At 39.5% G+C, this 27,913-nt stretch overlaps 1 long non-coding RNA gene across 1 annotated transcript in view; it reads left to right on the forward strand.

Annotated features, from left to right (window-relative positions):
• Positions 1 to 21,347, forward strand: part of LOC132649427 (uncharacterized) — a 44,290-nt gene extending 22,943 nt beyond the window's left edge. The window contains exon 3 of the long non-coding RNA XR_009587861.1: positions 20,948 to 21,347. This is a non-coding gene — a long non-coding RNA (uncharacterized LOC132649427). The remainder of the gene's footprint in view (positions 1 to 20,947) is intronic.
• Positions 21,348 to 27,913: the final 6,566 nt, after the last annotated feature.

Genomic DNA, 27,913 nt, shown 5'->3' on the forward strand with positions numbered 1-27,913 from the left:
GCTCAAAGAACAATGAAGAATAGAGTTACTCTTCAAAGCTAGCTAGCTATCCCAATTACCCATAGTCCTTCCCACCAGCATCCGTGGTACCACTGCAAACCACTTTCTGTTAGCTGTTAGACAACAAAACTACACACTCTAAAGTTAACTATCAATAAGTGTCTGCGTTATTTTAAGCATTTGATTTTCAGCTCCAGAGACGATAAATTGGACCTGTGAAAATACTTGGGTCACCAAGCTCAAAGACCACAGCTGAAGGAGTTCTCTTTCAGTGACTCGTCTGAGCTTCTGTTTCTCATTGTTTCTCAGGGCCAGATGCTTAGGGATCAATAACACACAGGTTGAGAAAAGATGCTATGACCCATTACTGCTCTACTTGAGGCATTTTATCTGAGGCTAGTGGCATAGTCTCGTGTTTAAAGTGTTGGCATAACTATTTTTCTCTGTTGCAATAGTAGGAGAAGAAAGTATGCTCCATGGTAGAACAGGATTAATGAACATTAATTAACCAGCTTGCAAACGACTTGAAATTGGTGCTAACAAAATAGCCCCTCTAAGGAAAACTCCCTATGCTACCGGTATTGCTTTGCTGTGTATTGCATAGCTTGACTGATTGAGGCCTCATTTCTCATGGATTCCTATTCAGTATGTGAAACTTATATAACCCTTTTATAAACTGGGGAATTAATTTCTCTGTAGGACCTGAATTTTTCTCCTAAAGTGTGCAAATACAAGTCTCAACACCTGTTTGCAGTTCTGGATTCTCAGTCTTGGATAGCCTGATCGTTTGCTTTACTAAATATGATTCCTGGTACATATGAATCCAAGTAGAAATCTATAAAATCAATACATTTTCTGTTAGAAAGCTATGGTCAATTGAGGCAATGCATAGAAACTTATAAAGAGGATGGAGGGGAAAAGAAACATAGTTGCTTAAGGTACACTAGTTCAGAAAAAACAATCTTAATATATATTGATGTTCTTGACCCACATTCTTCAAATTTTTATGTGAATAAAAATCTCATGGATATCTTGCCACGATGCAGATTTCTGTTCCAGAATGGGGCTTGCCAAATTATATTTCTAAAAGTTACCTGTGGATATTCATTTTTCTGATCTGTAGATAATGCTCTTAGTGACAGAGTTGTTAAAAACCAACAACAACAACAAAAACAAAATGTAAAAAACCAAAACTAAACCAGATTCAGAAAATGAGTCCTTTGTAGCATTGCATAAGAAAGTAATGGGAATTAGGTTAATCTGCTAGCCATAACCAACCAAAGAGACAATTGCTTGGCCAGCTATTATAAAAAGTTATCTTAAATTTTAATTCTGTGCATGAGCATTAAGTTTGTGTTTATCTGTATGTGGATATGTGCATGTGAGTGCAGCGGACAAGGAGACAATTGGATCACCTGGAGCCGGAGTTACAGGTCAGCGTGAGCTGCCCATTGTGGGTGTTGGAAACTAAACTTGGGTACTCCACAAGGACAGCGTGTTCTCTTGACCCCTGAGGCATCTCTTCAGCCCTCCAGCCAGCTTTTGAAAAGATCGCAATCGGGACTTTGTAAGTTCTCTATATTGCCAGCGTATATTCAGCCAGTAACACTCACACAATCATTGTCCAGTAAAGGGGATCAGAGCTTCCATGTTGGCCTTGATCCATGCTTCATGGACAAAGGGTCAGTTCTCAATCATGAGAGCAAGCAGGGCTCTGGAATGAAGCCAAGTGGAGTTTCATCATCCACTAGCCATTCTACCTTGGTCAAAGCTTCTTTTCAATGAGTAAATTTTCCTTTTTAGCAGTGAGCCCAGAAAATGGTATTCTCTATCTACTATGTCTTTTATTTTTAACATTTTAAAATTTTATTTTTATTTTCTTTTTTTACTTATTTTACAACCCAAAGGTGCCCCCTGACTCATCCTCTCCCAATATCCCCTTCCTCCTTCCCCCTTCCTGCTTTCCCCTCAGAAAAAGGAGAGCCCCTCTCCCCATATTAGCCTTCCCCAGCTTATCAGTCACATCAAGACTGAGCATATTTTCATCCCCTGAGTCAAGGCAAGGCAACCCTGCCAAGGGGAAGTAATCCAAAAGCAGGCAATAGAGTGCAAGTTAGAAAATCCCCCACCCTGTCCACTTGCCAGGCAGCCCATATGAAAACCAAGCACCCATCAGCTAATGTCGAACTTTTTGTAAACAAATATTAATTATTTATTAATTTATTCACTTTGTATCCTGGCTGTGGCCCCCTCCGTCATCTCCTCTCAATCCCTCCCTCCTTCCTTCATCTCCTCCTATACTCCTCCCCTTCTATCTGACCTAGCCTATCATGTCTCATCAGGACTGGTTGCATTGTCTTCCTCTGTGGCCTGGCAAGGCTGCATCCTCAAGGCAGAGGTGATCAGAGAGTCTGCCACTGAGTACATGACAGAGAAAGTCCCTGCCTCCACTTACTAAGGAACCTACTTGGAGACTGAGTCTATGGGCTACATTTGAGCCCATAGGTCCTCTCTATGCATTGTCCTTGATTGGAGTATCATTCTCTTTAGGGCTCCCGAGGGCTCAGTTTTTATGGCTCTGTTGGTCTTCTTTTGAAGTTCATGTCTCCTCCAGGTCTTTCTATCTCCCCTTTCTTTCAAAAAATTCCATGCATTCTGCCCAACATTTGGCTATGTGTCTCAGCCTCTGTTTCGTTACCTTGGTCAGTAGAGCCAGTCAGAGGCCCACTGTGGAAGGCTCCTGTCCTGTTCCCTGTCTTCTGCTTCCGATGTCTATCACATTTGCCCTTCTGAAAGAGGATTGAGGATCTCCCCTAGGGTCATCCTTGTTGCTTTGCTTCTTTAGGAGTATAGATTTTAGTATGTCTATCCTAAATTATATGTCTAATATCCACTTATAAGTGAGTATATACCATGTGTGTCTTTCTGCTTCTGGGTTACCTCACTCAAGATGATCTTTTCTAGTAATGTTGAACTTTTTAACAAAGGAAGGGAATCTAGAATCTCAGGTCTCCAAATAGGGAATGAAGATTTTTTGTTTTTGTTTTTGTGTTTTTTTTTTAAGTTTAATTATATATTTATTTATATAATTTATTCACTTTGTATCGCCGCTGCAGCCCCCTTACTGGTCTCCTCCCAGTCCCATCCATCCTCCCTCTTCTCCCCTATCCCTTTCCCTAGAACCCTGATAGGGGAGGACTTCCTCCTCCTCTATCTGACTCTAGCTTATCAGGTTTCATCAAGGCTGGCTGTATCATCTACCTCTGTTGCCTGGCAAGTCTGCACCCACCAGGGTAAGCAAAGAGCCAGCCACTGAGTTCATGTCAGAGACAGCTGCTGTTCCCCTTACTAGGGAACCCACTTGGAAACTGAGCAGCCAATGGGCTTCTTTTGAACAAGGGGTCTAGCTATTATGTTAATGAAGAAAGTTCAATCAGCTTTTAAGAAACAACTCTGGAGCCTCCCTCCTTCCCAGAGATGGCCTGCCAGCTATTTATGTTCTCTCTCCCAACCCTCTACCCACACTCCCACTCTGCCCCTTCATTCCCCACCCCAGTGGCTGAGACTCCTAGCAGCAGGAGATACAGAACCTGAAGGGGCAACCCCTGTAGCCAGGTGGGACTTCCAATGGAGTTAGGGGGACACCAACCCACCCACAAGACCTTTGACCCAAAACTTGTTCTGCCTGCAAGAAGCAAAGGGATAAAGATGGAGCAGAGATTGAGGGAATAGACAACCAACAACTGTCCCAACTTGAGACCCACTCCATGGAAGAGAACCAACCCCTGACTATTAGTGATACTCTGCTATGCTTACAGACAGGCATAACTATGTTCTGAGAGGCTTCACTCAGCAGCTAATGTAAACAGACAAAGAGATCCACAGCCAAACAATAGGTGGAGCTCAGAGAGTCTTGTGGAAGATGTAAAGGAAGGATTGAAGGAGCCAGAAAAGCCAAGAACACCATGGAAGACCTACGAGTAAACTAATCTGGGCCAATGGGAGCTCACATAGACTGAAGCACCAACCAAAAAGCATGTATGGATTGGACCTATGCCCCCTAAATATATGTAGCAGACGTGTAGCTTGTTCTTCATGTGGATGCCCTAGCAATTGGAGCAGGAGCTGTCTCTGACTCTGTTGCTTGCCTTTGGCTCCTTTTCCCTTAGCTGGGCCACCTTGTCTGACCTCAGTGGGAGAGGAAGTGCTTAGTCCTGTTGCAAGTTGATATGACAGGGTAGGTTGGTATGCTTCTCTGAGGAGAAGGGGAGAAAAAGTGGGAGGAAGAAGTGTGGTTGGGACTGAGAGGAGAGAAGGGAGGGGTCTGCGATCAGGCTGTGAAGTGGTTAAATAAATAAATTAATAAAAACAAAGCAAAAAAGGAGCAACTCTGTCATACTTCTTGTATTAATGCTAGCATTACAGTTCAATGATGATATTTGACATGGATTTTGATGCTATTTTGAGGATTTTGTCTTTCAGTTTTGTTGGCCCATTTGTTTTTTTTCAGAGTACTCCCATCTCTACTAGTAGTTGTGGAAATGGATACAGGAGAATGAGTGAAGATTTGTCTTAGATTAAGAAGTGGCATCCATCAGTTCTGCGTGTTTTCTGGGTTGAACTCAGTCACTTGGTCTCATCTCTCTATAATCTATAAAATAGTCTATTCAGAGCAAAGAGGAAATATAGTATCCATGTCTTCTTAGCTAGAGAATTAAACCTCATGCTTTAAAATATCCATGATATGTAATAAATTAACTTCTCTCTTATTGCTTGTAAAAATGATATTATCCATGTACCCTTTTAGTGGAAACTGGGAAAATCATCAATCAAGTACATTTCCATAGTGACTGGCCAATCTCTGCTACACTGTGACACCAGTGTCTAGAAGATCCAGTGAGGAAATGTGTAGAGACATTCATACATTCCAGAAGAGTGCAAATAAATGAAACAGGCTGGGGTAGAGTTAATAGTGAGTGTGGGAAAAATAGGAGGCAGATGAAAGCTACTTTTCTCTTGCAATATTGCCAACTGCCTGATTACCCAATAACTTCTTAATTTTTACAGAACTCTTACCCTGAAGTCACTCTATCTGTATAACTTTACAGGGAACTCTTCCCGTAAGCCTACTATGTCAATGATCTTTTTAGAAACCCCAAGTAACATACTGTGTTTCTTAATTGTCACACTGCATGTGTGTTGTTAGTTTGATACCTATGCAACCTACTAAGATCAGAAGTCATTTTCTATTCTTCCCCCTTCCTTCGCCCATAGAAGGCATTTGAGTCCTATGTTTGGAATGCTTTATTTATGTATGCTTTTCAGAGGTAAGTATATTGTTATCTATTTGGACTCACTGGAGGTTCAACAAGCATGTTAAGGGGCCCTGAAAAGGGTATAGTCCTAATGGGTGACATCACATTTGTCACCCAGATGCTCTTCATTAATTGGGCAGATCTTTAAACACATCCTTAAGTATATTAGTTGGGGTTCTCTAGAGGAACAGAACTTACAGAATGAACACATATAGAAAAGTGATTTATTAGATTGGCTTACAGGCCGTGGTCCAGATAATCCAACAATGGCTGTCTGTCAATGAAAGGTCCAGGTAGACAAGACTGCACATCTCAGCTGCTCTTTAATATTGCTGGAATCCCTAAGAAGTAGGCTCTAATGGCAGTGAAGGCATGGAATTGCTAGTGAGACCAACAACAAGTAGGCAAAAATAGCTAGCTTATTTTTTCCATGTCTTTTATACAGGCCGGCATCAGAAGATACGGTCCAGATTAAAGTTGTATCACCCTCTTTAAAGTTCTACCTCAAAAGTTCTGGATTAAAGTTGTATCACCCCACCTCAGTGATGTAGATTAGAAGTAGGTCTTCTACTTCAAATGATTTAAATGATAGAAAATCCCTCAGAGTTGCTTCTAGTCACTTGGGTTTTAGTTAATTCCAGATGTAGTAAAGTTGACAACCAAGAACAACCATACAGTTAGACCAAGAATAAAAGCAATTCACAGGGATTTTGGCCCTAGGATTTGCATTCAAGATGGTAATTGTTTCAGTAACTCAGGTAAGCTGATGGCAGTGTACATTTGGGCGTGATGGTGGCTACATTTTCTCAGTGGTGCCCAAATTATGTATCAAGGCATGTACATACAGTATCAAATTTGTAAATAAGATGGCATAGATATAATGAAAGTAAATGCTACGATTGTTCTTTGAAGAATCAATAATGTTTTCTAGAATGGCTTGCTGTGATGGCCTGTATCCCTAGAAAAGCAATGACAAAAGATGAAGCCAGATTTCTGTTGTTTTTTTTTTTTTTTCAATCACTCAATGCAGTATTAAACAGTATTAAACAGATGAAGGGTTGACCTTGCCTTGCCATCTCAATTTAGTCATTCCAGTAAAATCCATGAATGAGTTTTATCTAGTTAATCTCACAAATTCTATGCAAGCCTGGTCCAGTGACTTTTCTGTGACACGCTATCAGATATCTCTTCTTAATTTTAAATTTCTCCAATTTTACAAGAACTTGGTAAAAAATTATATCTGACAGCTTTGAATCCATGTAAGAGCGATCACAGGCAATGAGGGCTGTACAAAAACTGTGTGCACGTTGTTCTTCTGGCATTCTGTTACCTGCTTTTTAATCAACAGATATGTCACACACTGACTGAGTCTTTCATTACACACTCTATTCGGGGATCTAGCATTTTTTTTTAACCTCTGGTACATGATAAGCAGTAAAGATGCACCCCCTGCTAGAAAAACAAATTTATTAATAAATAGCTGACACTTTGTACTTTTGCAGAATATCAAAGCAATTAGTGACAACAGCGAAATGATTTTCAATACCTACAAAGCTAAATATCATATTGATTCCTGCACAGAACTTTTTCTAAATAATAGATTCCGAGTCCTTGCACAGCTTCGAGCAGCCAAGAAATGAAGAAATGACAGCTAAAGAAACAGCAGACAGATACAGATTCAAAAAAGGTAGGAGCAGACGGTTTGGTCTTCCTGATGGAGAAATCAGAAAATCAGTATATTTATTACATACATTTGGAAAGGGAAGCAGGGCTATTGCCTACAGTTGAGCAAAAAAGTGGGTGGCTAGTGCATACAGATCAGGAAAAGGAAGCAGAATCATTACACAAAGCTGGACAAAGGCAAGTTTAGCCCCTCTCAGTAAGATCAGCCTCTAGGGGGAGCTGTCTTCAGGTCATAACTATCAAGGGTGGGAAAGCTATGGTAGACATTTCTTCACACACTGTGAACATTAGTGCTTGGCCCTGAGGAAGGCATTGCTATCCCTCTCACCCAAGCTTTGCCATTCCCACGGGACTGAGGCGTTGGGGTATTTGAAATGTCTGTGCACATGTCAACAACATGCATTCTCTCAGGTCTTCACTGGCCTCCTATAAAGAATTGTTTACTGTAATTGATCAATTCCTCTAAATAGCAGGTAAAGGAAAATATATCTGTAAAAATGCTCGATTGTCTCTCCTCCCACCACATTATGTGAGTCACTTTATCCATGTAGAAAAGCCAGGACAAAATAACTAGTAGATCAGTGAGGTCAAATTTATTGTTTCTTGTGTGTGGGTGTGCACGCGTGCGTGCGTGTGTGTATGTGTGAGAGACAGAGAGAAAGAGAGAGAGAGATGTTAGTGTGTGTATATTTCATGTACAGTTAGGATATTCACTTGTTTTAAAATAGAAGTTTCACTGTGGAAGAAAAATGGATCATTTAGATCGTAAAATCTTAAAAGCATAAAATTGTTGGATGTTAAACCAGAGAAACTCAAAGAGATGCGCTAGTCTGATTCCTTTCCCCGGAGAAATACATTATTATAACCCCTCCTACCTGAGCACAATGTTACAGATGACATATTGAAGCCAGTGAGGAGAACCTGATTATCCAGGAAGTAAGTTTTTTTTTTTTTTTTCCAGTTGAGAAGCTTGGATTGGAGGAATGGCTCAGTGGGTAAAACACTCACCATGCAAGCTTGAGGACCAGATTTGGGATTCCCAGCACCCACATGAAAGCAGACATGGCAACCAGCCTATAACCCCAGCAGCATGCGAAACAGAGACAGACTCTCAGGAGAAATCTGGCTCTCTAGACCAGACAAATCTGCTACCTCTAGATTAAGAAAAAGGCTCTGTTCAATATAGGATGTGGAGGATAATGGAGGAACATACCCAGCATATAGACCTCTCTATATGCATGCAGACATGGGCATGGTCGTTTACTTATGGACATATATACCTACCTGCACACAGACACACATATTCACACAATACATTCACATGCATGTATAACACACACACACACACACACACACACACACACACACACACGCAGGCAAACAAAATATTTAAATGCTTGTGCTGCATAAACCTCAGGCCATTTCTCCTAGGGACTGAACCTCTCTCTCTTTCTCTCTCTCTCTCTCTCTCTCTCTCTCTCTGTCTCTCTTTTATTCACTTGCTTACTAAGTCCCAAGCACTGTTCTAGGCTCTGGAAAGAGAGCATACCACAAATCAAGGCAACAGCCTCACCTTTCTGGACCTTACAGTACTTTTGAAAGCGATAGATCATAAAGGACGAAGGAAATGAGTGGCATTGGCTTCAGCAAATGTTATGTAAAAAGGCAGGGCAAGCCAAATGAGGTGGCTAGAGGGGGTGAGGATGTGGCATGTGTTAAATTCGCTGGTCAAGAAAAATTCATGTCCAGGGAATCATGGCTGAATAAGGGCCTAAAGCAAAGGAACAAAGAGTCGTGTGGAGAGCATTCATTTTCTCCTGTTGTTTAGATCACTCTGGATAGACATTACAAGCATAAGCACATGTAATATGCTTGCGGTGTGCCTGCTGCATGTGTTTCTTTCTTCTGGTCATATATATATATCTCAAATTCAACTTCTTCATAGAAACTGTCTTTCCATTTCTATTGAAAACTCACACAGCTACAAACCGTTGTCTGTTTCCTATCAGGGCTCCTGAATCTTGGCTCTGTGTCCTTGTCAGGTCACAGCCTCTGCCCTTACGTTGGTCTCTATAGCTGTCAGTCCCCCAGTCCTTTCCCACTTCATTGCAGGGCACCTCAGCTCTGGGCATTTAGGCATTCTCTGCTGCCGTATTCAACCCCTCTACGGACTTGACCTAATTTCCTCTCATAAATTTTATAATTATGCCCAAGGCTTAATCATAACTTAAGATGGCAACGGCATGATAGAATTTCTGAGACACGTGTTGCAAACATGTATGAGTGTTTATTTCCCCACTCAGTGTTAGACTGTATGTTACATACTGGCTATACTGTGACCCTCCTGCTCCCATTGTGTTCACAGGAGTATATACTTCCTGCATAAGCAGGATCCATGTGTTGGAAGGCAGTGCTATTCACAATCCAGCTACCACCTAGTCCTGTCTCTGAATAAGGAGTGTTTGTCTTTGTATATACATGCATTTAATAATGTACTACATGCTGTATGGCCTAATAACAAGAGAAATGCGAAGGCTGATGTTGTAGCTCAGTCAATCCAGCGCTGGCCTAGCAAGTCCAAAGCCCTGTGTTCATTCATCAACACTAACCAACAGGGCACAGCATCATGGTGCCTTTAATCCAAGCATCCAGGAGTAGAAGTCGAAGGCTCTGTAGTTCAAGGTCATCCTTAAGTACATAGTGAATCTGAGAACAGGCTGATGCAGGAACGTGTAACGACAAAGAGACATGCAAATAATTAAAAAAAAAAATCAATCAGGATCACAAGCTAGATGTTCTGACACACTGTAAATGTATGCCTTGAAAACTGTGTTCTGTGCAGCATGGAACACGGACTTCAGGGACTGGAGGGGAGTATGGGTCAGCAGCTAAGAGCACACACAAATAAAATAAAAGTTAAGAAAGAAAGAAAACCATACTTTAAAGCTATAACAGAAAGTCCAAACAAGACTCCCAACTGTTCCCCTCTCATCATTTACAAGCATTATATTGATCTAACCTAAGGAACATGCCTGGCAGGCAAGGGAGATCAGTGGGACAGCTCACATGGGTCAGACATACTATTGGTGATTTTTATCCATTTGTCAAAAGTAGCAAAAATAAATTTTACCATGTGTGGAAATGTCTCATGGTATCCTACAACTATGCACAGGTTCAGTGAGGTAGGTTAAGATTTTTAAATAATGTTAATTTTTAAATAAATCACAAGTTCAACAATAATTTCATGAACTCTGTTTTTGAAGAACCCCTCTTCTGAAATCCAGAACTAAATTAATTTTAGTACTTTGGGTGTTTGAGAATCCAGTAGCCAATTTTTATTTACAAAAATGATCTCTTTTAGTGGTTCACCTAGATTCATATCTTACAAATCTTATAGTTCAAGAAAGAAATATTCATGTGCTTACTGACTGATTAAATCATAAAAAATTTACTTATTCAAACAGCTGTTGTTTTCTGGTTTTCAGTTTTATTTTGTTTTGTTCTTTGTTTTTTTATTTTTATTTATTTATTTATTTGTTTTTTGTTTTTTTGGAAGGCATTACTGCTGCTTGTTTGCTTGTTTCTTCTTGGAACGCTTTGCTCTGTCTACCTTTATCAGCTGAGTTTTGCTCTGGCTTTTGTCTGAGTTTTGTGCAGGGGACCCTGTCGCTCCCCACCTTTCCACTGTTTCCCTCCTTCCACTCATCTGCAAACCCTTGTTAGTATTCCATGTGTGGGGACTGCTTTGCTGAGCTTCTGTCCTGTTAGGCTTGAAGTAAATATGTGAAATAATATATTCAGATATTAGCTTTTCTGGTTGAAAGGCTCTAATGAAAAAGGAGTACCATGCCAACGCAGGAATATTAAAACTAGAAATTGAGAGTAGCTCTGCCTATATGGCAGCCCCAATTTTGCTCAAAAGGTAGAATTTGAATAGGTGTAGTTTTTAGGCATCGTCATTTATTTCCAAGCTAACGAATGAATGCATTATTTATTTATCCTTATGTCAAATTATTCTCTCTGATGTGATCTTTGAACATCTTGGGTAACATCTCTGAATTCTTATCTGAAAAAAAAAAAAAAAAAAAAAACAGGATCCCATATGCACAGCCACCTACAGCTTGTCTCTCATGCAGAAGGGATGATACAGAATCCTCCACACACCACGGTCTTGTGATGCTCCATGCAAAGCCTCATGATTGGCCCCCACATGGCTATCACAGCTCAAGTAGAACATGGAGTAATGCATCAGCATGTGAGAGAATCACATTCTATTTCTCCTGGTACTATAGTAAAATGTTGGTATTCAGAGGATGAGCCAACACCAGAAAGGAATACACACAAGGGATTAAAAATCGTCTGGTGTTCATTGAATGGGTAAAATTTTTATCATTCCCAACTCTTGTGTGGCTTTTTTTAAAAAATATCGGTTTACCTGCTTCAAAAAAAAAACCAATATTTCCTCTACGAGACACATTTCAACTTCTTATCCATGTCTATAGCAAATATCAAGTTCACATTCAGGTCCTATGACTGTTTTCTTGCTTTTGCACTTAGAGTGAAAGGAAGGTCTATTTACAGTTACAAAACTTGAGACCAGGAGCCTGGAGAGATGGCTCAGAGGTTCAGAGCACTGGCTGCTCTCCCAGAGGACCAGGATTCAGTTCCCAGCACCTCATGTTATATCACAACCACCTGCAACTCCAGTCCCAGGAGATCCTCTCTTGGCCTCTCTGGGCATTGCACACACCCTGTAGACAGACAGACATGCTGATAAAGATCCTCATACACATACCATAAAGTAATTTAAAAAGTGTTACGTCTTTCAAGTATTCCTGTTGATATCTTGAAAGTTTGTTTTCCTTCAGCTTCAAAGAAACAGCCAAGCTTCTTGACTTTTGAAAGCTGAAGTACAAAGACTGCCCTTGTGGCTCATTCATCCTGGAGGGTGTGGCGTCCTCTCTACTGTCTAGTTTTCTTTCCCAGGAGACTCTAATCTTGTGGGTGAGAAGGCAGATGTTTAGACAAATGGTGAGTTTTAACGACTCAGTGAGGATGTAGGAGTGCAGGAATGTTCTCTTCCTGTCTACACAAATATCATCTATCAGTTCAATTGACAAGTATTATCTACATGTGCTCTTTGGTGTATATTGTACAAATCTTGGGCTTGTTCAACGATCTTACAGTCTGCTTCGGTAATATGCATACGGAGATGTCATCAAAACTCCCCTCCACCTGCCATTATCTCATTTTAATATCTTCACAGTCTTGCTTTTCATTTGATTTGTTATAATTACTTCTTTTTCTGGATCCTCTCATGTCACCTGACCTGACATGACTCAACTTTAATACAGTATGCCTACAGATGGCTAACAAACATAACAGAAAAATCTGTTTATTTCAATTTTATTCTTCGTGTAAAAAAAAAGTATGTTGAGTAACTAGCAGGTCTTGAGAAATACAATAAGGTTTGTAGACTAGTCCCTCACTCTTGGTTGTGGGGATTTAAAAGGTGCATTGAAACAATAGACTGGTGTGTTCAACCCTGTGTAACCAAAGATGCGAGAACTAGAAGAAACAAGACAAAATATAAGTATTGGGGAAGTAAGAAATGCTGCAAGGCAGATTCGAAAAATGAGTCACTGGGAAAAACTGCCAGAATAGAAAAGGAGGCACAAACTCTACTGAATCAAATAACAGGTGACCATCTGTAGGGACAGTTATTGAAATGGCAATGCTCCACAGCTCCTTATATACATTTAAAAATATGTTATGCATATTATTATATAAATAGAATCATTTTGTTTAGGGTATTTAACAACTTTACCTTATTTTTCTTAAAGTTTATTTTCATTTGTGTGTATGTGTGTGTGTGTATGTATATGCCACCTGTATGAAAGTGCTTAGAGAAGCCAGGAGAGTTTATTGGATCTCCTGTAGCTGGATTCACAGGCTGTTGTGAGCCACCTAACACAGGTTCTGGGAATCACTGGAGGAGCAGCAAACACTCTTAAGCCCTGAGCAAATTGCTCCAGTAGCACAATTTTATTTTCTGAGTCGCACTCTTTCAGCATTTTTCAAGATGGAAGAAGAAAACATACATAACATGTTTTTGTTTCTTTCTTTCTTTTTTGTTTGTTTTTCTTTTTAGAAAGAGACATGTATACATCTCTCAGGTATCAATTCGGAATCCATGTTTTAACTCTACTAGATATCGGGTGTACGAGGAAGACATCTATTAGCATCAATACACCAACCAAACAAAGAGTTCTTGAAGTGGGACTCAGCCCTGGTTCTTTGGTTGTTATCATTTTAAACAGATTATTTATATCCTTCAGATACAAGTTTTCTTATTTGGAAAGTAGGAACTTGCTTGGTATAGCCCTCATGATAAGGTGCTGTATTTAGGTGAAATGTCTCCCAGAGTACCATGTCTTTAAAGTCTTCTTTCCCTGTGATGCCAGTTGTACTTCTTTAGAAGGGTGTGTAATCTTTGGGAGGTAGGGCCTTCCTGGTTGGTGGAGGCGGGCTATAATCAGATACTATAACCAGGTCCAGCACTTCCTATGCTCTCTCTGCTTCCTGATTGCAAGTGTACTGTGACCAGCCCCCTCCCATTCCTGGAGACATGCCTTCTCCATTGAAAGGGGTTGTATGCCTTTGAGCTGTAACCAGAAACAAACCCTGCCTTCCTCCCTTCAGTTGCTTCTTGTGTATTTGGTCACATCAACAAGAAAAATAACTAGTACATGAAGTTACTATAATCATGATGTATAAAAAGATGTAAAAAGCTCTGGTACCTATTAGTGTGCACCTAAAAATCCTTCATATTTAAAACCTATTTCTGTAAGAAAACAAACAAACAAACAAACAACAACAATATTAAATGGAAGAATTCCTTATGGGTATCACATAATACACACCACACACATACACCTCAATAGGAAAACAAAATTACAGGCACGCAGAATCTTTCCTTGCAGTAACAAATCCACGTGGGTTGTTAAGAAAACGAGGGCAGATAGCTTGGCCCATTCATCTGGGAAAGCAGCCTACCTGGACCCCAAGTGCCTGAACTATGATTATGGTACAAGACCCCAGCATCTCCTGATGCTCTTTGGAGAGACAGATTCCATCTTTTCATTCCACCTTTGAGCAGAGAACTCAGGCATCTGTTTTATGTGCTCAAAATGGTGTTGCATCCTTCAACGGAGTCATTTTATAAGGGCAGAATCACCTCAGTGACAAGATTAAGACAACTATCTAAGGTGAAGTCATTATAACTCTATTCACTTAGAAACAAAATGTCATCTCTCATGACCCAATAAATGAAGTGTAATTACCAAAAGTACATAAATGATAGAACTGAAAATGTTCTCTTCCTGATCATGCTCATGATAAGAAGAAATTTCACATATTTAAATAACTGAGAACTGAGTGGAAACACTCCAAGCCAGATACAGCATTTTGGACACAAAGTTGACATTAGAGATCATGTTAAATAATCATTCTTTTGAGAGACCTTGGGCTTTTGACAGCTGTTAAAATCCAAATGTTAGCTTCACTTTCCCCTGGGAAATATTTAACTCACACTGAGATTTATCTCAAAAGACAGACACCTGGGGATACTTCTGAAAATTCCTTTTGTGGCCCTTTGCCTTCTGAAACAAGAGCTCTGACCCTTTTCAATTTTACCAATGAAGAGTTATTAGAGATTTTAGTCTTCTGAGATGCAAAACCAATAAATTAATAGTCCTATGATTGCCTATAATAAAACAGCCATAAAATTTTCTATAGAATAGTGAATTCAAGCACAGGATTCTGTGCCTATACAGAAACCAAGTCAGTTTTTTATCTCTCTCTAATTTGGTCTATTGAATGCTCAATTTTAAGTGTTATTATTATTAGGAAGAAAAATTATTCTGTCAAGCACCTCTTCCAGAAAAAAAAAAAACCAACTCTGACTAAATGACTTCACATTCTTGAAAGGATGCCTATTTCTTTCCTAACACTGAACATGGCACTCAAAGACGTGTGATTAGAAATTATGAGGCCAATTTTCCAAAGGTGTTTCTTCATTTGCATCATCAGAAAAAAAAAAAAAAGAGTACTTGTAATTGTCCATGCAAATCAAGGACTTTCATATGCAAATGCTTATATGTGGATGTAATTACGCCGCTTCCATACACGAATTGAGGTTTAAAACTGTGATACAAATAAGTGTGTAAATATGCACTTGTACTTCTAATTGTATTACGGAACCTGAAACTGTCATCCATATATGTAACTCTCAATAGTACTGTTCCTGATGGAGCTAGCCAGGGTCATCTGTTCTGCTCCAGATAAGAATTTTGTCACCAGCCAGCACCTTAGGGCCAGACAGTGCCTGTCCTCTCACCCCTATCCCTGATTGTAGAATGTTAGTCAAGAAGCCAGACTTTGTCTTCCATTACCATGGCTAATCTACAGAGACCAGCCACCTTTCCATTGCACATTGGATTTCGCATTCGCTACCCTTCCAGACCAGCCATTACTGTCTGCGTTAAGTTCCTAGTAGACGCTTCAACCCCATGTGAGTCACTAGGTGACTCTTCCAAGAGTGTTACTAGTTTTCCCTACCAGCTGCCTCACACTCCAACTGGAATACCTCTTAAACAGCTGTTCGTCCAAACCCTCTCATCTGCCTTATACAATCTTAGTAACCAGTTATTATGGGTAGTGTTTTGTTCCAGAAATATGGAAGACTCTGTCAATTCAAACTTAAAGGTTTATATACATCAGTGAACAAATGAGTCTCACTTTGGGAACTGTTTTCTCCATACAATGAAACACTGGGCCAAAGAGAAAGATCTGTTTACTGGGGAAGCTTCTGGTGCTGATTGAAAGATGACTCATTTGAGTTTGACCCTGAGAAGAGATTTCACTAGATAGGTAAATTATCCTGTTTTGTCAAACCATAAGCATTTTTCTCCTGCCTTACCTGATTACCCCATGAACAGTGAAAAGCAATGACTGGAAAAGATGTAGTTTGTTCATTTACAAATCATATTATATTTCATTCACAATTTGTAATTTATAAAAGGGATTTTGGAAAAAAAAAACAAGTAGTGTTCGTTTTACAAAAAAAATTGATATAAGTTGTGAATATTTATCAAGAGCTAAGTAATTACATTTTATCTTGTTTTCAGAGCTCAGAAGAAACTCAGATGATGTGACCTGGATGAAAGCTATTAAAACTTTAAAAAATTTTGAACAGTTTAATAGGGACAGCAAGATAGCGTGTTGAAGTCGCAGACATCATTAGAGAAAATCACATCATAACTGGAAAGGATGGCTAATTTCTCTAAGGTTCCTAGGAACACTCATTATTTCAGGAGCCAGAGAAGAAATTTTAGGGTGTCTTGGAATTACTGAGGGTAAATAAGAGTATTGGATAAGTTGCAACTGTTTATTTGTTTTGAAAGGTTTGTTTGTTGAGGCGTATGGTGAGCTTGTGCACGTGTGTGTGTGAGTGCGCTTGTGTGTGAGTGAGAAGGGTTCTCTATACATGCTTGTAGGTACACATGAAAGTAGGAGTTTGACACCAGGTGTCTTCCTGGAGCACTCTCTAGGAAGACAACCGGCCTGGAACTGGCTGATTCTGTTGGTGCAGCTATACAGTTTGCCTAGAGGATCCTGTTTCTGCCTCCGAAGATTTGGGATTACAGGCTGTCCCCCAGGCCAGCTTGGCATCCTTACAGTTCTTATGCTTACCAAGTACGTATCGTACTTTGCCCATTGACCTATCTTCCCAGCTCACACACACACACACACACACACACACACACACACACACACACTATGAAGCAAAGTTGAAGGTTTTATTAAAGATATTTCAAGCCAGGCTTACACATGGAGAAAAGAGCTGTTTAGAAAAAAGGAAGGCAGATTCATTGAGATCCTTGGGTGTGGGCTTCTCAAAGACAAATGGCCAATTTAGTTTTTATATAATTGTTATTGAAAGGCTATTTCTAAACCCGTACAGGTGGTGTTTGGCATATACAAACTCCAGTAATATTGCCAGCTTTCACTCATCAGTACAATTAAACTGTCCAAAGTACTTGCATGGAGAGTGCACCGTTATTTAATTTTCTGAGATATAAAATGGTCATTGGGCATTCATAGCTGGTTCTACTTCAATTAAATTTAACCTTGGGCAACAGGACAAAGGGTTGTAATTGGTTATTGCTAAAAGAGCCACAGGATTTCATGAAACCCAGAAAGTAGAAAATTTCATAAAAATATTGGAAAGCAAAGCACAAAAAAGCATTTAAAATTTTATTGAACTCCAAAGTTTCAATGTTGTATCTTCTCCCTGCAGCCACAGCAAAGAACTATTATCTCATAAACCTGGCCTGTAAGACATAGGGTACTGTGAGAATGACATGGAGACATTTAGAAAAAAAAATCGAGATTAGACAATGAGAGTAACACATCTTTCTCAGTTCAGAGACGGGCCACACATCTGGACACAAAATGAACTATCTAATCAAATAATATTCTGCTTAGAAATGTACATTTTTATTCCTGGTGAGAAATGTGTGTGGTATGGCATCTTCTGTATGATTTAGACAGAGAAAATAGAGAATTCCAAATTCTTGGCAGTGTGACCTGTTTGCCATCTATGGAGCTAGCAAACACCACCAGTTCCAGTTAAGCTAATCCAAGATGAGGAAATAATATAACTGTAAAGATATACAGCAAAGGCAACTCCCCATTGTCTAACTGCAGATTCCTTCTCTTTCAAAGACGGTTATGGAGATAATAACAATCCTCACCCAATTCCTGTCACTTAAATAGATGCCATCAGATAATTTCCCAAGATTGTTTTATACTGGAACACTCTGAGTGTCACTCAAACAAAATTTACAGAATCCAGTGTTAATCCCTTGTCTGATAAAAGTTAAAAGAGAGTTTGATCTCACATGCTGCCAACCAACCCCTAGCCTTACACTGTACTGTAGCTCTGATTTCCATCACAGGCAATTTTACGTCTTAAAAGATCTTGAAGTATAATCACATCGTAATACAACAAGAGGCTGTGTATACTTGTAAGCACAAGTGTTTCTCTTTGGGGTGGTGGGAATAACTCTCTTGATCTCACCACCCTCCTGGGGCTGGCAGGCCCACCAATTCCTGCCACTCAGCACAAATACTTTCCAGCCTCATACAGTTAATGGAGACTGACACATGAAGCTCTGTGCCTTAATAGATCTATATTTATATCTAGCTTGTTTCAAGTTCAATTTGCACAGGAGCCTTATCTTCATTGCTATCAAATATGCTACTTACCCTGCCATTTCCACCTGACAGCTCCTGACTGTAGGATCCCTCCTTGCGCAGGCCTTCTGGGAACTCATTTTATCATGTCTCTACTCACAGCACTTCCTATGTCTTCCCTTCATCTCTCTAACTAACTTCATTTATCAACAATGCTCTGCTCGAAGGCTGACTGCTCAACCAAGCCTTTCTTGACCTTGAGAGTCATCTTGCAAATGACCTCACAGTGTGATCTAGAATACACGCTCACATACAGAAACACACACACACCCACATACAGGAACACACACAGAGTCACCCTTAAAGATGTGGGGCTCATGGGCTAGGCCCCACAGGAATAGGCACAGAACTCCTGAGACAGAGTATGTTCAAACCCCAGAAGTCTCACATGTGAGTCTTAAAAACTTATCCTGGGAAGAGAAGTTGTAGGACAAAGCTTTCTCACTGTTTTCTGTTCCTGCCCCATGAGCAAATGATACAGCCCCAAGATTACAGGTGGCCAGTCACAGGAGCTTGTCTCCTGTTATCTTTCCCCATGCAAATACAGCATTGCCATCACCCTAGTCCCAGCCAATGACAATCTTCAAAACACCTCGCATTGCTCAAGGTTTAAAAGTCTCTGTTTCAAATGAAATAAATAGAGAACACTATTTCATTACAGATTGCCTGAGACTTGTTGTTTATTCTGGGGAAAGAAGGCCCCCGTCTTCCTGAAATGATGTACCACTGCACCTCCAGGCTCAACTGCCATGCAGGCAGCTCTGCCCACCTCATTGCCCAAAGCAGCCATCAACTCCCCTGAGTCCGGCCAGGCCCTCATTGTCAACCTGCTTGGGTTTCAGAACCCTGGGCTCCCTGTTGCCATCTGGCCTGGTTTTGGCAGAACAGCTATAAGAGCAGTAACACCTATTGTGGAGAAATCTTTTCTCCTGCATCTCCTGCTGAACCGGAGATCTTTTGGCATGGATCTTGATTGCATGTCCCACCCTTCTCTGCCCAGAGACCAGCGTCTTGGGAGGGGTTGCGCCTTTGAGCCCACACTTCACCCTTTTCTGCCCAGGAGTCAATGGTGCTCAGAGCTTCCTGCAGAAGTGTGCACTTCAGGCCTGGGGGCATCAGGGCCTCCTGGGAGACAAGAAACCACAAAAGTTATCTCAAATAGCATTGTGTTACACTTTTTTCTTGCATTTATTTATAATCTTATCTCTCCTCCAATAATGTCTAGGCCTGGATGGCAGGAATCAGACTTCATCCTGTTTATTTTTATTTGTAATATAGATCGTTGTGCCTGATCTGTACCAAGTGTTCATGGAATAATTTCTCTTAAAATATGGTGTGATTTCATGGTACTACTGGCCAAAAAAATAAAATAAAATAAAATAAAATAAAATAATCCTTGTAAAAAAAACAAAAAAACAAAAAAACCAATATATAATTGCTTATGTCAAAAAGGAATTTTAAATTAAATACTTAAGCTAAAACTTTTCCATACTTTTATTCTTTCTAACTTTTCCTATTTTCAAATTTTGGCCCTTTGTTCATTTCAAAATATTTGCTCTCAAGGCTGTTAAGGTGCTCAAGTTTTTCGTCTAACTCAGCAAGGTAAAGCTAGAAGGTCTAGAGCCATAGACTTTGTCACTCAAACCAAGTCTTACACTGAAGACTCACTTACCAGCTACATTCAAAGGACAGTAGAAGACCTAAAACTCCCAGTCCGCACACTATGGTGAATCAAGAACTAGTAAGTGTGGCACTGGAGAGATGACTCATGGGTTAATAGCAGTCATTGTTCCCCACAGGACCCAAGTTCAGTTTTCTACATCTACATGTTAGATCACAATAGTCTATGACTCCCATTCCAGGGGATCTGATACCTTCTTCTGGCTTCCACAGGTTCCAGGCATGAATATGACATACAGTCATAATGTAGGCAAAACACTCATACACATAAAATAGAAAACATTAAAAAAACAAAGGAATCAGTAAATGTATGTTCCCACTTCTCCTTATCTTTAGTAGACATTTGAGTGTTTGTATGTCATGAGAGCTGCTAGAGAGTCAATGGCTAGTAAATAAGACACCATCTTAATGGAGCTCATGGTTTAGAAGGTGTGTGCAGTGACACAAAGCTCTCTGATATGGATGGGGGCTCTGAAGACAACATCAAGGACAAGGAACAAAGGAATGTCAGGGAATTCCTCAAATACATCTTAAGGAACACCTAAGGTAACTTCTGGGTGAACAGAACATCTATTTGCAGGGTGGAGGTGGGGGTCAGAGGGCTATAAATGTACATTTTAATTGACACCAAAGATCTTTTCTTTTAATTAAAACCCTAATGGATTTATGCAAATGAGTAAATGCAAGAGTTTGTTATATATGTATAAAATCAACATATTTTCTCTGTCTTGTGTATAAGATTTGTTGACTAATGTTCTTTTAGCCTTTTAATGAGTCATTCTTAAGCCATTTGCATTGGCTGCCACAATGGGTTGGCTTCATCATGAAGCCAGGTACGCTTATTTCATTTGATTTCATTGTCAGGTTGAATTGATCATGCAGCTGTTTGGCTAAATGTCTGACGTCTGGCCATAACACAAATAACTAGTTTTCTAATTTCTGTCTTTTAGAAGTAGGAGAAAAAGGACACCATGTGTACACCAGCACCGTTCCACAGTATCAGACTCATATTGCTTCATTTCCAGGGGTGGAGGCCAGATATACCAGTGAGTTATATGCAGCCAAGACTGAATAAGACAGACTCTTACTAAAGAATGCTTATTGTAAGAAAATAAGCAAATGACATATTCAACAGCGATGTCTGTTTATGTAAGCCAGTTCGTACAAGGAAGACAATAAACTGAATCAACCTGAAAGCAAAGATTTGAAGAATCTGGACAAGGAGAAGAGCTACAAGGCTCTAGTGATTCAAGTGAGACTCTGGTGGGGGTTGGGTCTACGGACTCTGCGATTAGAAGTGTCAGAAGCATAACTATGGTCAAGTGGCTATACAGACAGTGGCAGAGTGCCTATGCAGACTGTGCTAGTGACAGCTTTCTGAAGCCAGCTCAGCACCTATGCCATGCTATCTTGTGAACCTTAAGCCTTTTAGTTTTGAATAAAGTTCTATAAAATTTAAATTGGCTGTGTGAATAAACTAAACCCAAATGAAATGATTTTACTTCTTCTATTTGACCTTTTATGAAGCCACTTATTCATTTCTTATTCAGAGCTATTGCAAGTGCATTAAATGTTCTGGGTGGATTTGAGATCTTGGTGTGAAATAACAGGTTTGTGGAATGGAATTAACATTCTGAATTAGTAACCCCTCTCTAGCCAATGATTCACACTGAGAGGAGCTGAAATCTAAATGGAAGTGATATCTAAATCATTAATCTCAATTGTCCTACTTTGGGTAACTTTTTTAGCAACATGGAATCTATAGATATGTGTAGAAACTGTCAGAAATCTCAGCACTGTGAGTACACACACACACACACATACACACACACACACACACACACACACACCATTCCTCTTTATCCTGAAGGACCATTAGTCTGTTAATTAATCACTCTGAGTGAAAGACCAATTATCTCCCAATTAGGTCTTTTGCATGCTCTTACCACCACAACACATCAAAGCCCCCTACTGATCTGGGTGACCCCAGGTTTTGTAAGGAGAATCACACAGGCCTCAGGGTAGATTACAGGCAGGGGACCCTTTCCTGATAAGGAAACTGGTCAAGCAAGTATCTGAAAATTCCTAGAAATGCCCCACCCTGCTTCGTCTTCAGCAGTGACCTTCAACTGTACTTGCAGATTTTCCTCTCCTTGTGTTCTCCTTGTGATAGGACCTCCTTGTGTTCTCCTTGTGTTCTCCTTGTGATAGGACCCTTCTACTGCATAGAAAATGAGGCACTGCCCCACTCGAAGTAAATCAACTATCCCTAACCCCTGCACACATTCCCCCTCAAAAGCCTTCCCATTACCCAAAGTTTATAAATTCCTTATTTCAAATAAACGTGCGCGGGTTGCATGCGTGCTGCAGGGGTTGGCATGCTGCGTGACACCATCAGCCTTCCTCCAGAGCCATGTGAGATTCATCGTTTATTCCCCGCCGGGCCAAGTCTCACTAGGCCTGCCCTCTGGTCCACTGAGTCTGGGCCTCGCCAGGCCTGGGTTTCTTAGCTGGAAGTTGACCGGACATGGGCTTTGGCTTGCACCTCTGCTTTGGTCACACCTTAACCAAGAGCTGTACCACTTTGGTATCCTCATGGGCTTTGGAATACTTGAGTTTCCAGCCGCCACAGGAGATCTCATTCTTTTTTTTTTTTTATTACTTTATTTTTTTTTATCAGTTACATTTGATTAACTCTGTATCCCAGCCGTGTCCCGATCCCTCATTCCCTCCCAGTCCCTCCCTCCCTCATCTCCACTGTGCCCCTTTCCAAGTCCACTGATAGGGGGGACCTCCTCCCCATTCATCTGATCCTGTTTTATCAGGTATCTTCAGGACTGGCTGCAAAGCCCTCCTCTGTGGCCTAACAGGACTGCTCCTCCCTTCGGGGGTGGGGAGACCAAAGAGCCAGTCCTTGAGTTCCTTGTTCCCCTCACTTTGGGAAACCAATTGGTTACTGAGCTACCACAGGCTACATCTGAGTGGAGGTTCTAGGTTATATCCATACATGGTCCTTGGTTGAATATCCAGTATATACAAAGAACTAAAGAAGCTGAAAAGCAGCAATCCAAGTAATCCAATTAAAAAATGGGGAACAGAGCTAAACAGAGAATTCTCAACAGAGGAATATCGAATGGCAGAAAAACACTTAAAGAAATGCTCATCCTCATTAGCCATCAGGGAAATGCAAATCAAAATGACCCTGAGATATCACCTTACACCCATCAGAATGGCCAAGATGAAAAACTCAAGCGATAACACATGCTGGAGAGGTTGTGGAGAAAGGGGAACCCTCCTCCACTGCTGGTGGGAATGTAAACTGGTACAGCCACTCTGGAAAGCTATCTGGCGCTTTCTAAGACAAATAGGAATAGTGCTTCCTCCAGACCCAGCTATACCACTGCTAGGTATATACCCAAAGTTTGTTCAAGTACACAAAAAGGACACTTGCTCAACCATGTTTATAGCAGCTCTATTTGTAATAGCCAGAACCTGGAAACAACCCAGATGTCCATCAACGGTGGAATGGGTACAGAAATTGTGGTATTTTTATACAATGGAATACTACTCAGCAATCAAAAAGGAAGAAATCATGAAATTTGCAGGCAAATGGTGGGATCTAGAAAAGATCATTCTGAGTGAAATATCCCAGAAGGAGAAAGATAAACATGGGATATACTCACTTATATAGACCTATAAGATATGATAAACATAATGAAATCTATACACCTAAAAACGATAATCAATTGAGCGGACATGGGGTGAGATGATCAATCCTCGTTTAGAAAGACAGATGGGATGTGCATTGAACATATGACAGGAGTCTACTGAGCGCATCTGAAAGACTCTAACTAGCAGTGTTTTCAAAACAAAGACTCATGACCAAACCTTTGGCAGAGTACAGGGAATCATAAGAAAGAAGGGGAGTTAGTCTGATGGGGAAAGGATAGGAGCTCCACAAGGACCAAATATATCTGGGCACAGGAGATCTCATTCTAAAAGGGCTGAACTGTAACACTCCATGGAAAACCCATTTCCACACCCCAGCTTAGCACGTGGGTCTCTCGCTGCCCCTGAGAGAAATGGAACCCCCATTCCAGGCTGCCCCGCTGAAATCAGTACAACCTTGGTGAAATGATAAAGATTTTAGACTGAGTAAAAATGCAAAGCCTGCTGAATGCTGCCTATAAGAGAAACACATTAAATGCAAAGACAAAAGCGGATTGAAAGTAAAATAATGAAAACCTAAAATATATATTAACCACGAAAGAGCAGTTCGCTGTAGTCATTTCACACAAAATAGATTTTAGGGCGAGAAATATTAGTGGTGTCAAAAAGGAAAGTTTCAAAAGTATGAAAGTCTTCTTACAGCAGAAGATGTAAGGATTATTAATATGTATATACCTAATGAAAAAGTCACAGAATGCACGAAACAAATCTTGAAACAAATGAAAGCAGAAGTGGATAATTTAATAATACTCAAAAATTTAAATGTTTAAAAAATGAAAAAAAAAAAAAAACAGGTCCAAAGTAAATTTACCCATATCTACCGAAGATATGGGTAACCTCGTTAACACATTCTCTGATCCAATGTCAATCACACAATTCAAAGCCTTCAGCACAAATGCTGTCACACACATAAGAAACAATACCCAGATTTCGCCAGTCTAGGATCATATGGTCTCAGTAATTTTAAAATCTAGAAGTTATGTTGGAAAGCTGCAAACCAACAACAGAAGCAAATCCGAGACAACCGTGTAAGAAGACATTAAAAAAAAGACTTGATATAACTCACATATCAAATTCTAAATCCTGAAATGGTTTGAATAATAAAAATTATATAAACACAATGTAACACAATCTAGAATATATACAATAGCTTGGATGCGGATCTGTAACACTCCATGGAAAACCCATTTCCACACCCCAGCTTAGCACGTGGGTCTCTCGCTGCCCCTGATCAGACCTAAAATAGTCATGAGTCAACAATTTAGATTTCACATTAACAAAATGTTAAAAGAACAAACTAAATCTAAAACAATGAAAATTAAATACATTAATTTAATTTAATACATACAAAATAGGATAACTGAATGTTAATTTATAAATAAAATGAGCTATGAGAAAACCCTCTAAGCAAGTATGAGTGGCATTACTGTGCATGGTAAAGCACTTCAGTAATGCTGCACCTGGGAGATAAAGGTAGAACAATTAAGAGTTCAAGGTCGACCTGAGCTATAGAGCAAGTTTGAAGTCAGCCTACGATTGATGAGACTGTCTCAAACAAGAAAAGAACAAAAAAGAATACGTGACAAAATAAAACGAACAGATTATCTTAATTAATAAGGACTTCCTATCATTTATACAAATTTAAAGAATTAAAATTAATATTAGCATAATTATATTGTAGCAATTGGAATTAGGTAAGCTAGAATATGTGAGTAAATTTTTAGAAAGACCTTCACTAACAGTTTACCCAGAAACAAAAATAAAACAAAATTTAGACTCTAGTTAAATTATGATAGGTTAAGTTAATTGAATTAGCAATTAAGGATAGTCTCACACAGAAGATGCTAGGCACAAGTAGTTTTCCTTGTACAAAATAATTACAAAAAGGGGATATTATTTTTTCACAAGTTTTAGAAAATATAAGAGAACTAACTATTTTATAAGTCATTATATGAGACAAGCATTATCTGACATCAAAGCATATTAATAGAAAGCATTATTACTGGAAAGCATTGTCCATTGTGAGTATAATATGGGGGGGGGGGGAGAGAGAAACCGAGAGACAGAGAGACAAAGAGACAGAGAATGTGTTCTGATACAGAGTAAATCTGCAGATCAGAGTTCCACTAAAGCACTTATCTTTGTGGAAGGTGTCACAGGTTCTTTACAAAGAGTTTCAATGTAGTCACATCTTACTTATCTTTATTTAGCTTACATTGTGTTTTATTGTGCGCATGGGATTGAGTTATTATCACCAGAAAAATCTTCATCAAATTGTGCTTAAATATGCCCCAAATAAACTACTTGGGATCAGACTCCTTAACTTTGAGCCAACACCAGCTACTTACTTGGGTTGAGATGAACTACCGTTTTGCTTTCCTCAGATCATTACTCTGCTGGCCATGGTGGTCGCAGGAACTCCTGCAGTTAACCACTAACCTAATGCAAAATCTAAAACTACAAAATTACTCAAATAAAAGCATGAGAATAAAATCTAATATTTTGGGATCAGGAAGGGTCTAAGGCAGAGCAAGTAGGGGAATAGGACACATATGCATTTGAATGAACACTGTGAAGAAAATGCAAAGACTAAACATGAAAAAGAAAATCATTGGAAAACATGTCTAATAAAAGCCTTTCACCCATATAATACAACATAATGCATATCTTCACCTTAGTAATAATATTAATAGCTAGTGTGGTTTGATATAAGACATGTTAAAACAAACATAAAGACACAAATGGCCAATTTAAAAATAACTTGCAAAAGCTTGTATGTATCAAGGAAGATGTACAAATGGCTTTATGAAAGAAGGCTTGCCAACAAATAACACGCATGTGAAAAGCTGCTATATAAATGATGAAGGAGATTAACTCAAACTTGCCAACAGATACCATAAAACCTTCAAATAGAATTATAATAAAAATATCTGGCCATGCTAAACTTTGACAAGGTTATAGACAAAAGAAAACCATAATGCATTGCTGTTGGAAACTTAAAGTGATATAACCAGTTCGAAAAACTATTTAAGTTTGCTAAAAAGAAAAACATGAGCTGACTATATGAACCATCAACTCTAATCTTAGCAGTCCACCCAAGAGAAATGAAAATGTGTCCACAGAATGATTTATATAAAAATGCTCATAAAAGCAGTTTAAAATAGTCTAAACTAAACAATCCAAGTATTTATTAACTAGTAAATGGATCAGATAACAATATGTGGTATTTTACATCCATACCATGAACTATTCAGCAATATAAAGAAATGAAATATTGATTCATGCTGTAGTGTTTATTAACCTCAAAAACAGTACAGCAAATGAAAGAAACCAGACAACAGAGATTACAGACTACATGATTTCATTTATAGGAAATGCCCAGATAAAACAAAACAAAACAAATTTATAGACACAGAAAGCAGCTCAGTGGATGCCTTTAGCAGGAGCTGAGTGGGATTGCAGTTGGTACTTATAGCTAAAAAGATCAAGGAAGCTGTTAGTGCCATAAAAATGTTCTTATGTAATACAAAGCCATGCACAGTGAAGGTACATAATGACACTTCTGGAACAAAATTACTTTAAAAATCATGTAACAGGAGTGTGGTGGCAATCGTACAACAAAAATAAACATTTCTTGCTCTCAAATCCTGTCATCAACCAATTTTCATGATCCAAGACGAAGACACCAAAGTATGGTCCTGCATGGAGTCAGAGCTGTATAACTGTGTGGGTGGCCCTGGAGTTTAAGTCCAATACTGAACAAGACAAATCAGTGCGGGGAACCGCAACGAACGCTATTTGAAACTCTAGAAATAAGAGCTTTATATTGTCAATAAAACAAAAGCGCCATTTTCATTCTCCTTGAGAGAATATAGGGTACTAGAAGACAGCTGGAATTTGGGGTGAGGTCATAATTTGGGTATTAGGAACCTAACCCTCATCAAGGGGGACTGAGTAATTCTGAGGGCTTCATGGTGACAAAGTTCAGGTTCTTCTTTGAGCCCCACTGTTCCATGCGTCATTCATGAACCTGATATGGGTACTATTGCTTCTCTTCATAAAAATACTATTACAGAGAACAACAACAACAACAGGCATGAGCTGAAAGGCAGGAACTTATGGAATATCTTCTCCAAGTCACATTTAAGAGTACATGGGAACTAGAGGAAGCATAGACTTTGTGGCAT

The sequence above is a fragment of the Meriones unguiculatus genome, chromosome 1 (genome assembly GCF_030254825.1).
Source record: "Meriones unguiculatus strain TT.TT164.6M chromosome 1, Bangor_MerUng_6.1, whole genome shotgun sequence".
NCBI lineage: Eukaryota > Metazoa > Chordata > Mammalia > Rodentia > Muridae > Meriones > Meriones unguiculatus.